Raw genomic sequence first — 18,206 nt, forward strand, 5'->3', positions numbered from 1 at the left:
TGGGTGAGGAGGGGTCATCACAGAGCCCCTGGCCTGGAGCAGTGGGAGCCAGAGAGCCGCATATCTGCACCTTTCCTCTCCCTGGTGAGAACCTGGTGGCTTTAGTCAGAGGTGGGGAGCAGCACCTCCACAACTACCTTCTCAGGTCTTTCCTTTTTGCTGGGGGGTGGTAGGTGTTGGATGCAGAAGAAAGGCCCTCCTGGCTTTATGAGCCCTTGTCTTCTGTGCTTGGTCACCCTTTCACCTGAGGAGGGTCCCACACACCACTAGGTATGTGAGGGCACTTGGAGTCAGACAGAAGGTGAATGTCTGGGAGGAACACACCCCATCCGACACACATACACCTGGCCTGGCCCCCCACCTCAGATGTCAACAGTACTCAAAGGTTGATCACATTTCCTAGGTCTCCCAGCATCTGCTGGCTCCCAGTCCATCTGGTCTCCTAATGCTTCCCAGGAATCTTCCAAGGCACCCAAAAGTATCTAGGCTGTAAGTAGAGAGTCTGTCCATGTATGCAGCCTTTAGGACCCCATACATTTCCCCAACACTGTCCCCACCCCAGGTTAGACACCCCTCTGGGGCACTGTGACCTGATGCTTGTTTTCAGTCCCGGCTCTGAGGAGCTACCTATCCCGGGACACCTTCACCCAGTGTCTTGGCCTGGGATTTTGGTGAATGGGGATTCAAGCCTAGTTATTCCCAAGGGAAAGGGTCTGACCCTTGAGAAAGGGAGAGGCAGAGTGGTTCTGCGTTATTAGAGTAGTGATCCCTTGGGTGGGAGCCCCTGGTTTGACAAGGGACCCCCTGTGCTCCAGCTTGTACCTTGTCCCAGAAGAGGAACCAACAAATTCAGGAGAGGCACTGCTCTGAGTTTATTTGTGTGTGTGTTTTTGTGAGTGTGTGTATGCATGAGAGAGAGAGAGAGAGGGATGGAGGGAGAGAGGGGGTGGGAGAGAGAGAGAGAGAGAGAATCATCTTTCTCCTTATACAGCCTGACTGTGCTCAGGTGAGTGATCAGTTGGCAAATTGCAGGTGGTGCATGAAAGAGTCTTCTGTCTCATGTCTGGATTTGTGTGTGTGTGTGTGTGTGTGTGTGTGTGTGTGTGTGTGTGTGTGTGTGTGTGTGTGTGAGTGTGTTCACAGAGCAGGGAGATGAGAACAATGAAAACTTATTTAAGTTTGTCTGAAAAGAGCAAAAGCATTTTATTTATGTGTATGTGTCTGTGTATATGTTGTTCTTTTTCATCAATGGCAAGTATGAGTCCAGCCATAATTTTTGTTTTCTCCTTCATCGTTTCATGGCTCCTTGGGGAAAGTTTCAGTAGACGTTCCTTTCCACCTATCTCTTCCCCCTTTGCTATAGCCCACAGTAGCTGCTAGGCCTGGGTGGGTCTCCCCTAGGAGGCCTGTGTGAATCAGAGACCAGAGTTGACACCTGTCCTTCTGTCTTTAGCCAGAAGGCTCATGAAGCGTGTGTGACTGAAGCCATACTCTTCTATCCAGACAATCTGCTCTCGTGTGTATGGTTAGAGCTAATTCAAGGGTTGAGAATATGCCAAACATAATTAAGGAACGAGATGGGGGGGGAGTAGAGCAGGGGCTGTGAAGCCAGAGGGTCTGGGGAATGGTGAATAGTGTGACATGGCACATGGTTCACCATGACCAAGGATGAGAGGGCAACCTTACACAGGGCATTGACTGTGTCCGTGGGCATCTGGACAGGGGGCTCCGGGTCCCCACTGGTGACATGGATTCCCTCCCGGGGCAGTGCACTGGTGGGCACTCCTCCCTGGGGTCCTGGAGACTCCAATTTGTGTCCTGCTGGGCAGTTTATAGCTGGGCACTGGTAGGCAAGTGCATTCCCCCTGCTGGAACCCACTCAGTATCAGGCCGTGGCAGTGAGCTAGGGCTCTCTGAATGCCAGTTTCTGTAACCTGCTGTAGGTTGTCTGGAAGGAAAGGGGGACAGCTGACTTTGGAACCCTTTAAGTTTGATTGGGCAAATCAAATGCCACGTTTTCCAGGGTTTTATCTTGAAGCTGGCAATTTCCCCTGGGATTATGGGTCAAATTAGATGTACCATTTCAGCCACCACACAATGACATTCAAAGCAGTACAGGCAGAGTTCCCTAGCCAGATGGTCTCCTGTTATGAACGTCGTGCCTTGACTGCCTTTCTCTGGCAGCTGTTGATTCTCTTCCTGCTCTCTCTAGGGTGACCACCACAGTCGAGGGCATCGTGGGGAGCAGAGATTGTGACCTTGCCATTGCCAGCCTGCCAGCTGTGAGCAGAGATGATTCCCAGCACCTGCACTGGACTCTTGGAGATTCAGAAACCCGGGATGCCTCAAGGATCCTTTCTCTGAAACATGAAACTTGGGGGCAGGATATGGTAGACCATCCTGGCTGGCCCCAGGGGGAGGAGAGGAGGCCCCTTCAGTCAGGCTTTCAGCTCAAGGCAACCTCATTCATACCTGTGTGGGGAATTGAGTGCCACAGAGATGGTCAGCTGCTGGACAGAGATCTTTGAGAATATAGGCATCCCAGAGGCCCCAGAATCAAGCGAGTACACGTGGCTCACTTCCTCAGAGCCAAAAGAGTTTAGTGCAGTGGCACCAGGAGGGCGGGAAGAGGGAGGAGGGAGAACTGTGGAACAGCTATATCAGGCTTTGCCCCCTACCCCAAGATGCTTACCTGTATCAGATGAGACTTTTCTGTAATATTGTCATAGGAAGATGCTCATTTATTTATCTAACAAACAGTTACAGTGTGTGCCAGTCTCCGGGGGGTTCATAGACGATGAAAGTTTCCAGTGCTGGATCCACAGCACATGAAGAAACCTTGGTTTGAGCTGGATGCCGATGCTTCATGCCTGTCATCTTATCTACTTAGGAGGCTGAGATGGGAGGATAGAGGTTTAAGGCCGGGGCAGGAAAGCCTGTAAGACTCTTATCTCCAACTAACTACCAAAAAGAAAATGTCAGAAGTGGATGTGTGGCTGAAGCCGTAGTCTGTTGGCCTTGAGTAAAAATGCTGAGGGACGGCACCCAGGCTCTGAGTTCAAGGCCCAGGAGTGAGAGAAAGAAAAGAAAGAGAGAAGAGGGAATTACGGAGAGAGAAAAAGAAGAAAGGAAGGAAGAAAGAAGAACATGCAAACCTTGGTTTGGAGTCCCTGGATTAAGGGAGCCAACCATTCACAATTTCTGTGGGCCCAGTATCAGAGCATAAAGGCAGTATGTAGAACCAAGCCACTAACCCCTCAGCAACTTCATGACATCCAAGAGCTTTGTGGTCACTGACTGCAGAGGGAAGCAGCCTCGGGTAGAACCTTGGACTCAGGGTGGGTCACCAGGTTTCAGTCATCCCTGGCCCCTACGAGTTTATTTTCTGGTCAGATAAGAAGGAAATGTCTAAGGGCTAGGGAGGTGTTGGGGTGATGGAGTGTCAAGGGGGGGCAGCAAGGGATAAGAAGGAAGATGAAGAGGGAGGACAATCCCAGGTCAGGTGTGTCAGGACATTAGAGCCATGACCTCGCCTTTCAACCTAAACCATCACTGATAGAGTTTTTGACCCAACCACATGGCTATTAAAGTCCTGGTGCCTGTTAACCACCTGTCTATCATCCACCGCAGGATGCCTGTGCAGTACAACTTTGGGAACTGGGATTTCCAGGGCTCAATCTGAAGATCACATCCCCGGTGTTCATTTCTCGACCAGAGACAGAGGTAAGCATGCCACTGTCACAGTACAGCCAGGGAATGAGGGCAGGAGTCGGGACCCGTGTTGCCCCAAGACTTCCTCGAGGGGGCGCTAGGACCCCATGACTGCCATTTTTAGAGGCAGAGGTGGGTCTGTTTGCTGGCTCAGCCTTTAGTGTAGATGGCAGATCTGGGATTAAGAGAGGGCCAGCTGGGGCTGGGAAGGTGGCTCAGTGGTAGAGCGCTTGCCTTGCATGTCTGAGGCCCTGGGTTCGATTCCTCAGCACCACATAAGCAAAAAGAAAAAAAAAGCCGGAGGTGGCGCTGTGGCTCAAGTGGTAGAGAGCAAGCCTTGAGCTGAAGAGCTGAGGGACAACGCTCAAGCCCAGAGTTCAGGCCCCACGACCGGACCAAAAAAAAAAAAAAAGAGAGAGGGCCAGCTGAAGGAAAGGTTGGGTATAGGCTGGTGGGAAAACTAGAGGCACTGGACTCTGAGTAGGGTTGTTTCTTTGAGGACACTTACAACCTAGGAACATTCCTGGGATGATGAGCCCTTTTCCCCTTCCCAAGAGAGAGGGATCTAGGGCCCTCCAGTCTGCGTCCCTTGGGTGAGAAATACTTTCATTCCCACATCTTGTGGTTACATAACTAGAACTCACCTCACTGCCCAGTGTTGAGGCAGTACATTGAGAGATCCTGAGTCTTTGATAAGGTCAGGGGATCCTCAGTATGAGATTGTACTTGAACATCCTAACTTGGTGTACGGTCAGTCCCATCTATGACTGCCATAATGTAGGCCATAGAATCTAGAGAATCAGAGCAGGATGGGGTCTGTTCTGGGAGTCTTGAGTATTATGTGTTAACTTCGAGCTCCCTTGTGCCCACCTGCTTCCTTTTCTTGGGTTGGTCTTTGCTTGAAAAAGCTTGAAACTAGGGACTGGGTCCTATCCCTTGTCTTTGATGCTCAAAGCTAGCACTCTACTATTTGAAACATAGTTCCACTGCCAGCTTTTTGGGGTGTTTAATTGGAGATAAAGAGTTCTCATGGACTTTGCTGCCAAGGGTAGCATCCAATTACAGTCCTCAGATCGCAGTCTTCTGAGGGGATAGGATGACAAGCATGGAAAAGTATGTTTCACCGGGTCCCAGTAGCTCATGGCTGTCATCCTAGGTACTCAAGAGTTGAGATTTGAGGACCATGGGTCAAAGCCAGCCTGGTCAGGAAAGACCCTGAGACTCTTATGATCAAGGAACTGCCAGAAAACTGGAAGTGGTGCTGTGGCTCAAGTAGTTGAGTGCTTGCCTTTTGCTGAAGAGCTCAGGGACAGAGTTCGAACCCCACAACAGAAAAAAAGAAATAAATTAAGACATTTTTGCCTGAAAAGGATGGTGAAGGTATGTGTTTGGGGGGGGGGGCAGATGCTGTGGTTGGGAGAACAGGTGCTAGCCTCACTATGCAGACATTTCTAAGAACTCCCCAAGTTTGCCCCAGTTTGAAGCCACAGCTTCAAGAGGACATGGCCTGTGGCAGGCAGGAAGTGGGCAAATAGGTGTAGGAGTAGGATTGTTGTGTCTGTATTCTCTCCATTGAAGGAAGGATTTGGATGCTGGGTGTCAAAGTCTGAAGTCAAGGGTTGCAAGAAGTTTGTGGCCTGATGAGATGGGTTTCCTCTGGGTATATGAAAATGAAAGTGGCTGAAGTCGGAAGCCGCCAGTGGCTCACTACTGTCATCTTAGCTACTCAGAAGGCTGAGATGTGAAGACCATGGTTCCAAGCAAGCTTGGGCAGAAAAGTCTGTGAGACTTGATGTCCAATGGACTATCAGAGAACAGGAAGTAGTGCTGTGGCTCAATTGGGGAATGCTTATCTTCAGCTCACGAGCTGAGGGACAGCACCCTGGCCTAGAGTTCAAACCCCCATGACCAACAACAACAAGAGATGACTAAATTTTCCGTATAGCAGTGTGTACGGTAGGAAATGCCATGCTGGTCTATGAGACATTCCAGATATGTGAGAGGCTCATTGTTTTGTCTACAGTGGGTCTGAGGTCAGGAGTGCCACCTTCTCAGGGGTGGGATGTGATCCTAATGGAAGGAGTTCATGGTTCTCTTCTGCTGAAACCTTGGGCTATCTGCATGTGTGTGTTTGTGTTTGCATGTGTGTGTGTGTGTGTGTGTGTGTGTGTGTGTCTGTCTGTCTGTCTGTCTGTCTGTGTCTGTGTCTCTGTCTGTGTGAGTTGGAGGTAGAAAAACTGGGCCTTGAACTCAGGGCCTAGGTGCTGTTCCTGAGCTTTTGTGCTCAAAGCTAGTGCTCTGATACTGAGCCACAGCACCACCTCTGGCTATTTGGTGGTTCACTGTAGACAAGAGCTTCACAGACTTTCCTGCGTGGTCTGGCTTTGAACAATGATCCTCAGATCTCAGCCTCCTGAGTAACTAGGATGACAGACAGGAGCCACATGTGCTGGCTTTGTGTGTGTGTGTGTGTGTGTGTGTGTGTGTGTGTATGTGTAGAAGTGGGTTGTAACAAAGAGCGCCTGAATCTTTGGTAACTTCTAACTGCTTTCTTTGGGGGGTGCATGGGCTTTATGGCTGATGTCTGGGGGCCTGGAATGGTGAGATGCTTGAAGGTGACTCAGCATGGCTAAGTTATAAGACCAAGGGATGTGTGCCTTAGAACTGTCTACTACCTTGGGCCTGGTTGGTGACAGAGGGAGCTTGGGAGGACCTAGGGATGAGGCCCACAGGGGGTGGCTCCCCAAGAGTACAGACAGCCTGGCCAGAACTTACTAATGATGCAAGCCCTGTTAGTATGGAGCATATTGGCATGGGTCAGACTCTGGGTCTTCTTATTATGACGTCTGAGGGGCGAGGCCAACTTATTTTAAATATTGAACTTTGATCTTCAGATCTCAGCCTCCTGAGTAGCTAGGATTATAGGCATGAATCTCTGGCACCGGGCCTCTGATTATTTTTGGTATATTAGGGTTTGAACTCAGGCTTTCCAGTCAGATCTTCTACCACGGAAGCCAAGCCTTTCTGTCTAGATGGATTCTGTTTAGATGGATTGTCCCAAACTCTTAGTCCATGACAGCTGATTCCTGACCACAGTTGAAGCTCTGAGTTGACCATCAGACCTCAGTCTCCTCACAAGACAGTTGTGAGGAAACAAGGGATCAATACAGGGAGATCTGTGGGGCAGGGCCAGGCATAGAGGAAGTGGTCATCAGATACGGTTCTTGGCAATTATGTGAGCATATGACAGGAAGATACTTGGAAAGGGCTGGAGTATGAGGGGTAGCTGTAGATGGGTGCTCAGCTGGGAGAGAGGTAGTCTGTTTTAGCCAAGAAGAAAAGTGTGGCCAGATGCTAACAGCTCATGTCTCATATTCCTAGCTCCTCAGGAGTCTGAGATCTGAGGATTGCCATTCAGAGGCAGCACAGCAAGAAATTTCTGTGAAACTCTCCTCTCCCAAGAACCACCCAAAAGCTGGAAAAAAGCTGTGGCTCAAGTGGTAGAGTGCTAGCCATGAATGAAAAAAGTGAGAGACAGAGCACTGGCCCTGAGTTCAAGCCCTAGTACCAAGATATATACTTGCTCATGCACACGCGTGCACACGCACGCACACACACACACACACACAAAGGAAGTTGGTAATGATGAGCTGAGCTAGAACTGGAGGCAGTCCTCAGGCATAGTCACAGTAAACTCTTAATCCAGATCAAGTGGTTTCTCCCTAAGTCCTTCTTGGGCTGAGGGGTCTGGGCCATGGCAATAAGTTCCATGGATCCTACCCCTCCATCCGTGCACGGGGCCACAGGACCAAGGGAAGGACACTAGGGATGCTCCTTTGTAGTCGGCCCACGTTTGTAGACCTTCATCTGCACCCAAGCACTGGTGAGGAAAGCAGGGCTCCAAGCCCTGGGACTCCTGTGATAGCGACTGCTATAAGCAACAGCCTGTTGGCTGTGGATTCCTGAGCCTACAATCCTTTCATGATCTCAACTAAACACCGGCCCAAGGTGTGCCTGACAAATTCACTCTTGTGATACCTAGATGAGTGGATGCTACCTGGTGTGACATTTTTCAACTCCTGCCCCTCCTGGCCCAGAACCATGGTCTGAGATGGCGATTTACTGCTCAGATCCACATTGAACCCATGACAGATGCCATTCTGATGATCTCCATGCCCCAAGGCTCGACACTTCTCTGGTATTGTGGCCCACTCTGTAGGCAATGGCCTCCAAATAGGCTCCACTCAAGACTTGTAAGACACCTAGACATTGTAAGACCCTCAGGGCCTCACTGGAAAGTACGTTGCCTAGAGCAACAGAGTGAAGTCCAAGCAGGCCAGGTGTTGGTCATGGAGCTTGAACTCTGGTCCTGGGCTCTGTTCCCCAGTTCTAAACTTACCACCTGAGCTACAGAACTACTTCCGGTTTTCTGGAGGTTCCTTGGAGATCAGTGTCTCCCTGAGTTTCCTGCCCGGGCTGGCTTTGAACTGCGATCCTCACATCTCAACCTCCTGAGGAGCTAGGAGGACAGGTATAAGCTACCTGTGCCCGGTTGATCTGGCCTTTCACCACAGTGGACTAGGAGCTCCTGAAAGCTTTTCTTTATTTTTTCTATGCCAGTACTGGGGCTTGAACTCAGGGTCTGGGCTCAGGTCTCTTAACATTTTTCCTCAAGGTTAGCATCCTACCACTTGAGCCACAACTAAATTTCTGGCTTTTGGTAGTTCATCGGCAAGAAGAGACTCACTAACTTTCCTCCCCTGAGCTGGCTTGACTGTCGATCGCTATCTCAGTCTCCTGAGTAGGTAGGATTTACAGTGTTAGAGCCACTGATAACATTGGGCTAGAAGCTTTTCTTAAGCAAGCATTCTTCCCTGCATTTGCCCTGACTCCCATGCAAAGAAGGTCTGAGGGTCAGGAGCTGTGAAAAATAGGATTCCAGCCACAGAAAATGACTGGGGGCCCTGGTGTAAAGCCAAGCTAATTTTCCCCATGGGCCTCATTCTAGGACCCCCACCCTCTGCTCTGTGACTCAAGTACAAACCTTGACCCACCATTGAATGCCCTGCCAGACTTTTCTGAAGCCACAGAGACTATATTCAACCACACCACCTGCTCTACAGCACACCTCAAAACCTTGGCCCATGCTGTACCTTCTGCCTAAGGCTCTCTGTCCTGTATCCACATCTTAGAACTCCTGTGGAATTTTGACACTGGTTATATCAACTCCTGGAGCAAGTATTTCCTTCCCTTGTCCCTCTTTTTTATATTGAGTTGTTAGAGATGGAATTTTTTGCAGGCTGACTGGCAAATGCTCTATCTTAGTGTGTGTGTGTGTGTGTGTGTGTGTGTGGTGTGTGTGTGTGCATGTGTGTGTGTGTGTGTGTGTGTGTGTGTGTGTGTGTGCCTGTCTTGGGTTTGAATTCATGGCCTGGATGCTATCCTATCCCTGAGCTTTTGTGCTCAAGGTTAGCACTGTACTACTTGAATCACAGCTCTATTTCTGGCTTTTATCGTGTTTAATTGGAGAAAATTTTCTCATATAGACTTTCCTGCCTGCAATTGTGATCCTTAGATCTCAGCCTCCTGAGTAGCTTACAAGTGTGAGCCACCAGCACCTGCCCTCTAACTTACATCTTACCTATAACTTTGGTCCTACCTGAGTTCCAGAAAAATATGTCTCACCAGGTTCACTTTTCTTTTGCCAATCTTTGTGCTTGAACTAAGGGTCTGGGCAAGTTCCTGAGCTCCTTTTGCTCAAGGCTATCACTTAAGCCACAGTGCGAATTTTGGCTTTTGTGGTTTGTGTGGTACTGAGGAATTGAACCCAGGACTTAGTGAATGCTAGGCAAGCACTCTACCACTAAACCACATTCGCAGCCCAAGGTTCACTTTTAACGGGAGTTATGAGGGTGGGATTTATTGGCATATCTCTTTTGGCATAGAAATTGCTGACTATTTCATATCTTTGCTAAGATTTGGGACCGGCCTTTGACTAGTCAATGAGGAATGATAAACGACTGATAGCCACCAGGCCCCACAGTTCTAGGCTCATATCCTACCGATTGATAGAGAATATGGAGACAGAGACCTTGACAACTCCTACAGTCTAGGAACTGTGGTCTCCCTGGAGGCAGTACCTGGCAGCTTTGTGTCCCGGTGGGACACCTTAGCCAAAATATAAATCTTCAGTTATTAAATGGTAGAGAAGGATGCTTTGTTCAAGTTGCCAGCCCAGACTTAGTACTATCTGAGGGCTTGTTCCAGCTTGCCCAGGTTGGGGAACTGGGCATGGGCAATCTGCTGAATGCCCATCATCCATACATCATACATCCGTACACAGAGATATGGAGTTATTGCCTCCTTTGGGGGGAGGGGAATACCGTGTTTGTACTATGAGCCTAGGCCCTGTCCCTGAGCAGCTTTTGCTCAAGGGTAGTGCTCTGCCCTGGAGCCACAGCCCCATTCATGTTTCTTTTTTTCTTTCCCCTGTGATCTATTTGAAATAAAGTGTCGCGGACTTTCCTGCCCTGGCTGAATTCAAATTGGCATTCTCTACATCTCAGCCTCCTGAGGAGCTAGGATTACAGGCAGGAGCCCCTGGGTCCTGGGTTTCTTTTCTTCTTGTTGTTCTTTTTTTGTAATCGTAACAATCTGAAATCTTTATGTTGTCATTCCAATGGATTGCATTCGAAGTAAACATCTATTTATCTATCTATCTATCTATCTATCTATCTATCTATCTATCTATCTATCTATCTATCTATCTATCTATCTATCTATCTATCTATATTGGGCACTCCTGTGGCTTGAGCACAGGTCCCAGGAACTTCCTGGCAGCTCAGTTTTCCGGAGGCTGGGGTGCTAAGACTGTGACCCCATTTATCGATTGGCCATTGTAGGACATGAGTTGAAATCCCAGCATGACCAAAAATTTATTCGTGGAATAAGAAGCCAACTTTGACACATTTTTTTCCCTTCTGTGTGAAAGTCCTGGGTCTAAGTTTCAGATATAATCCATATGCAAATATATCCTATGTGATATGATGTAATAAAAGAAATGTTATATGTGTAAGAATACTAATTAAAAAGGGTAATAAACATCATATACAGTAAACCCATGTATTTAAATAGATCTCATATATTAATATTACTTTTTCCAGTGCTGGGGCTTCAATTCACATCCTGGAAACTGGTCTGAGTTTCTAGTCTTCAAGGACAGTGAGCCTTTCCCCTTCACCCATACTGCCACAGAGTTACCCAGACCCTGAGTTCAAATACAAGGCCTGCCAGAAAAATGGTGCAAATTCCAAGCCAGGGCCTTATTATTATTATTATTGCCTGAGCACAGGGATTGCACTCAGGTTTTGGCATCTCTGCCACAGCCAACTCTTGGATCGTAGGACCCGAGTTCAAATCTTGGGGCTGTCAAAAATAAAAATAAAAAGGAAGAGCATAAAACTGAGAAGTTCAAGAAGGTGGTTTTACTTTCTTTTCCCTTTGTATTGTGACCATCCTGCATGTAAATGACAAGGCCCAGAAATTGTACATGACCTTGCATTGCTGATGTTTGGTGTTCTATTAAGGAAGCCATACCCGAAATTGGCAACTTAGGTCTGGAGGTCGAATCCCGGGATTGCCACTAATGAATGGCGGAGATTCTAAGAAACCCATTCCCATATATATCCATATAAATGGAATCTTATAAAAGTAACAATTAAACTAGTAGTGTATGATTGTATTATAAAATTATACACAACAATTATACTACATTGACTAATTTTCAATTAATACTTTATTTTGCATTCATTCATGATACTTAAAAATGGAAGGAATAATTTAATTGCCAATAATCAGTAGTAATATTGTATATGCAATTTCATAGTACACAGACATCTCTGTCTTGTTTTATGCATCTCTCTCTCTCTCTCTCTCTCTATTCATCTATCTATCTATCTATCTATCTATCTATCTATCTATCTATCTATCTATCTATCTATCTATCTACCAATCTACACAATCTATCTGTTTATACTCTTGTCACTACTGGGGCTCAGTGGTAGAGTGCTTGCCTAGTACATACAAATACCTGGGTTCAATTCCTCACTACCATGTGCACAGAAACATCCAGAAGACCTGCTGTCGCTCAAGCAGTCCAGCATTAGCTTTGAACATAAAAGCTTAGGGACTGTGTCTAGACTCTTACTCAAGACCCAGGAAAGGCACCAAAAAATATAGAATGTTCTGAGTGCAACTATATAATGATAGCATTGCAAATACCTCATCACAGAGCAAGCTGAGGGTCTGGTGCTGACAGCTGCCCTCAAACCTGACTTAGGCAGAGGTAAACCGCTGTAACCAAGCTCCACAGAACCAGATGCTGCTGGCTCACTCACCTCTGTCATCCAAGATACTCGAGGACTGAGATCTGAGACTTGTGGGCTTAAAACCCAGCCCTGGCAGGAAGTCTGTAAAACTCTGAGCTGTGGCTCAAAGAGGTAGAGCTCTAGCCTTGAGCAAAAGATCTTAGGACAGTACCCTAATCTTTCAGAGCAATCCCCGTGGCTGACTCCACTTCCCCAAAAAACCCACCCCTCTTAATCATTATATGTGAACTTTGTGTTTGTTATATGTTTCTGAAAGAATGGTGATACTGATGAAAACACCCTAATACTAATGACAACTTGTGGGATACAGCTATGTGATGAGTCTTTCATGAGGTATTGTGTGCTGAGTCCTTCATGGGGTACATTCTTTCACCTGGTCCTTGTAAGACCAGATGATTGTGCAGATGATTGTGCAGATGAGAAACTTGAGGCTCAGATATGTCCCCATGTCAGTGCCAAAATTATGTATGTACTGAACTCCAGTGAGTTGTCTCTTGCAGACAATTGTTTTGGTTTATTTTTCTTGGTCGTGAACTTTGAACTCAGGGCCTAGGCACTGACCCTTCCTTGTTGGTCTCATGGACAGCAGCCTACCATGTGGAGCAAAGAACCCTCCTGCAAAAGAATGTTACAGTTTGGGCATCTGTAGTTGAGGTCTGTCATCCTTCCTACTCAGGAAGCTGAGATATGATGATCTTGGTTCCAAACTATCCCAGACACAAAAGGTCTCATGGGACTATTATCTCTTATTCACCACTTAGAAACTTGAAGTGGAAGCTGGGCATCAGCAACTCGCACCTGTCATCATAGCTATTCAGGAGACTGAGAGCTGAGGATCACAGTCCAAAGCCAGCCTGGGCAGGAAATTCCTTGAGAGGCTTCTCTCCAATGAAATACCAAAACCTGCAGGGTTGTTGTAGCTCAAGTAGTAGAGCACTTGAATTTAGCTGAAGAGCTCAAGGACAGCACCCAGGCTTAGACTTCAATTCCTCCAACTTTCAAGAAAAGAAAGAAAGAAACCTGAATTGGATTGCTGGGAATGTGTCTTAGGGTAGAGTGCTTTGCATGTATGAATCCCTGGGCTTGATTACTTAGTACCACATCACTAGAATAAAGCCTTAAATGGCTGTGTGACTCAAGTAGTGCTATCCTTGTACAGGAGTTCAAGCTCGAGGACAAGTTTATGCACACACATTCATGCACACACACACACAGAGATACCGGAAGTGAAGCTGTGACACCGAATGGTAAAGTGCTGAGCTTCTGTTTTGAGCTCATGGTCAGCACCAAGGCCCTGTGTTCAACCCGCAAACCTAGCTACCCAGGGCCCAACTAGGAGAGGTCAAAAGTTTCAAAACCTGATGAGCTTCACAAGCCCTAAATGACAGGAAGTATTGTGATATTACACATTTGTTTAGATTTAGCAAGCTTCCAGAACCTAGGAAGGCAGCATTGCCAATAATGAATCATTTTATTAGGTTCAGCTCCCCTGTTGCCTACCAGAAGGACCCTTGAATTTATTGTAGCAAGTTATTTCAACACTGGAACGTAGTCTAACAAAGACAGGATAAGTGCAGGGAATTTGGCCTGCCAGAAGACCTGGCAAAAATGGAGGCTTCCTGTCAAAACAGCACTGAGGAAAGAGATAGCTTGAGGTACAAAGAGGCCTTTTTCTCCTGGCCTTCAGAGCCTGCTCACTAATTGGCCTGGATGGAGTTGTTTGTTACAAAGCTGTACAGGAGTGAGGCCTTTTGTTTGCCTGTTCCAACAATGAGGCAGACTTCCTCCAGCAGTCCCTCGTGCGGAGAAAACATCAGGCTACAATGGGAACAGTGAGGGGAGCCCTAGAATATGCACTGTCTTGAAGCACTGTATGTGCTATGAAATCATTCTATTCAAAGCAAATTTCCGAGCTGGGTGCCTTTTATCTTAGGGACTCTGGACCTTCACTGATAGAAATACATTGTATTTTGTAAATTGTGTCATGTGTTTACAACTGTATTGAAGAACATACTCTTAATATGTCATTGGAATACATTGGTTATTGAATAGAATCTATATGAGAATGTTATTTGAACTCATTACACTAATTTGAAAACTACATCTTAGTCCAATAAAATGTAGAAATAAATGGCTTTATTTATAAGAAAATAATACCAGCAAGAAAAGTGAGTATACATTAGAGAGATTGCAGTAATAACATTACAGTTTTTACTGTCTCTACCTGTTTATGTGATTGTATTTCTTGATATTGAAAGTCACCTCTTTTTATTCTTATCGTATGTAATCCAATGCTGTTTATTACTATGTATTCAATGTGGGAAATCTAGCTTCAAAAATGTGTAAAGTTTTTTTCCTTTTCAATCACAACATTGTCATTATCAGGGTACACTGTGTTAATCATAATCTTCATCAAAATTATTATTAACATTATAAGTGCTAACTATTGAAAGTCTGATATGTATCTATGATTTTGCGATTATTAGTCTTGTGATTAATAATTTTAATGTTACCACTGTGCATGCATCCATATTAAATTTTTGAACAAATAAAGAAACAAAAAAAACTAAACCATAACAGGTAGCTTGACTATGTGCTTATAGCAAATTATTGAATAGATTTTTGAAGCATTGCAAATTTCTAACCAGTATGAACTAACTTCCTTTCTCCCCACCACTACGAAAAAATATTTAAGAGTTTGAACATAATTATTTTAAGTAATGTACTGTAAATGTTACTACAATATCATGTGTATATTTAAAATTCCCCTGAAAGTAATAAACTCTACATTCTATTGAAATATTAATTATTTTAAAATAGGAAACTTTTGGGAAAAGAAACTGTATATCTTTGAAATGAAAAAGGTAAAAAAATAGTAGCATAAAAGTTTTAGAGGGAGTCTGTCTTCAGAAATATATATATATATATATATATATATATATATAATGTGTAGAAAGATACATTTTTAGAGATTGTCATCAGAAATATCTACATATATCTATATTTATGTATAGAACAATGTACATTATAGTGAAACAAAAATCTTAAAACTTAATTAAAATTAATAAAATACATCAAACCAAGTGTCAGTGACTCACGCCAAAAATTGGAGCTATTCTGGGTAATAAGATCTTAGAATTGTGTTCAAAACTAGCCCAAACAGAAAAGTACTTGTTAGATTCTTATCTCCAATTAACCACTAAATACAGGAATTAGCTCTGTGCCTCAAGTTGTAGAGTACTGAGTTTAAGCACAAAATGGTTTAGAGATAATGCCCAGCCCTTCAAACAACAACAACCACAACCACAACAACAACAACAAAATATATCACATTAATTTCACAAAAGCATCTTTCAACTACTGTGAACATTTCTTAGAAACATGAATATATATCCCTGGAAAATGTTATGCAAAAAGTATAGAATATTTACGTCTATGTTAAAGACATGATTAGATTGTTTAAGATATTTAGGTAGATTAGGAATTAAGAATAATGATAATATATTGGAACTGGTCTTTTATTCTCTTTTACGGTAGTAATAATATGATATTTTTAATGATTATATAAAATTAGTCTTGTTTGGTATTTGAATTACAATAAATGATAAACATTTTTAAATGATTTCCATAGGAAAGGATCATTTTCTTAATGGTATCAATTGTATTATAATTTCAAAACAATTAAGAATATTATTCCAAGGCTGGTTCACTCTAAGACTATATTTGCTTTCTTGTTCTAGTTTTCATATGTTGGAAGAAATTAAAATTCCAAAAATTCAATGGATGTTGGCATTCAGCAACATCTTCATAGATACTAATATTGGAGTCCCTTCAGTGGAATTGTTTTAGTTCATTTGTTATTTTCACAAATAAATCAAGATGATTGTTATTTTGTTTCTTTTCACTGCTATTGGCTCTTATCTTGAGAATACTTTTTTCCTAGCAAAGTAGAAAAAAGTAATTGGATTGAGAAAGTAACATATGGCTTTCATAAAATGCAGATGCATAGATTTGTGTTTTCTGCCATTTGCTAAAAGTTTCTTCCCGAAAAGGTTATCAATTACTTATAAGTGATGCATAATTCCTAGATATTCCAGTAATCGCATAGACATTTTGATTGAGTTATCTCTGTATAAATTAAAAAAAAAACCCAGAACAATACCTCAAAATAAACAGAAATCACATTTTGTTTTAAAAGCTGTAGTTTAAAAAGAATTTTTAGCAAACAGTGAAAACATCTTTTTAGGTATTCTACAATTTTTGTGAAGTATTTTTAACAATATTTAAATCCTTTCTATGTCAAATTTTTAGAAACCTTTACTGATCCAATGTCATGAATTTTTACATTTATGTTTTATAGTTTTTTACATCTCCCATTTAGTTTGATAATCATTTTTTATTTTAAATTTTTGTATAAGGTTTGAGGTAGTAGTCTAAGATCATTCTTTAAATATAGAGAGGCAATAGTGCCAATACACCCATTTAAGATTCTACATTTATTTCATGAAGTCATGCATCCTTTACAAAATCTATTGATCATAAGACTAAGAATTTATTTTTGATACATTCCTCTATGTGTTTGTTCTTATAGTAGACCTATGTTGTTTTCACTACTAAACATGGTAACAGGATTCAAATCTAGTATGAAGGCTCAAGCTACACCATTTTACAAGATTGTTCTAACTGACCTGTATTCCTTGAATTTACATACGAGTTTATTGAGCAGGTGGACCAATATTCTACAGAGATATCTAGAGGTTTGATAGTCATTCATATTTTGCACCTTGTGAAAACATAAGATCCCAGATATTATATAAAGAAAAATGTCTTTAGAGAATGCTTGAAAGCAACTAAAATTAATTTAGGAATGAGTTAGGATTTAGATAACACTATAGCATAATAAAACTGAATGATAACAACTTCAGCTGTACTACAGAGGAGAGTGAGAGCGGATAGAATGATGGACCACATAGGAGCTGTATATCATTGATATTGCGTTTCAAAAAACAGAAAGACTTAAGAGAAGAGAAGGAAGAAAATAATCAATGTATCCTGAATAAAGTTTCTTTTTAATCCACCTAATAGTGTGGACTAAGAGTCAGAGAAGACGGGAAAAAATAAAATAGAAAATAAAGCATTGTATAGACCTCTTACAATGTAAATAAATTGTAATAAGAATATGTAATTAATTTCCAATTAAATAAGATTGAGAATAAGTAAACTCTAAAGGCAAAAAGAATGAAGAGAGACAAGAAGCAAAGTAAAACTTTTATCAATAACAAACACAAGAGTTTGGAAGTGGAAAGGCAGTGGAAATATTCTAATTAACAAAATAACAAACTTGCTAACATTGATAGAATATGGATCATATTTTATCATATATAATTTTGACAAAAACATATTAGAAATGAAAATTTAAAAGTCATAATTTAAAACTCTATATTATAACTAAACAGTATAGTTCAGTGGTAAAATTTTGCCATAGCATATGTGAAACAATGGTGTGATTTCCCAAGCATTACAAAGTACACACGAAGCACACACACATGCAAAAAGTACATAAACACACACACACACACACACCACATACACACTTTTGGAATATTGATATTATCATATTAAACAGAGGGAATTATCACAAATAGTAAAAGTAGGTTAATATATGAAATCATAATATTGCTCTTACTATTTAAAAGTTTAGTAGAAATAAAATGGGGCTTGGAAGTTGGCTCAGTGGTAGAACGCTTGCCTTGCATGCCTGAGGCCCTTGGTTCGATTCCTCAGCACCACATAAGCAAAAAGAAAAAAGCCGAAAGTGGTGCTGTGGCTCAAGTGGTAGAGCACTAGCCTTGAGCTGAAGAGCTTAGGGACAGCACCCAGGCCCAGATTTCAGGCCCCATGACCGGACCCCCCCAAAAAAATCACAATATACTTGGATTCCTGTAGATTAATCAAATTGAAAATTAAGAAATAGAAGACATGAGAACCTTTGCAAACAAGTTTAAAATAATAAACATTTTAAAACATGTATCCTTTTATTTTGACAAAAGATTGATGTTACTGGTGTTTTAACTCAAGATTTAGAATATGATAGCCAGTATTCTATAT

The sequence above is a fragment of the Dipodomys spectabilis genome, unplaced genomic scaffold (assembly GCF_019054845.1).
Source record: "Dipodomys spectabilis isolate Male_0828 unplaced genomic scaffold, ASM1905484v1 ptg000129l, whole genome shotgun sequence".
Taxonomy (NCBI): Eukaryota; Metazoa; Chordata; class Mammalia; order Rodentia; family Heteromyidae; genus Dipodomys; species Dipodomys spectabilis.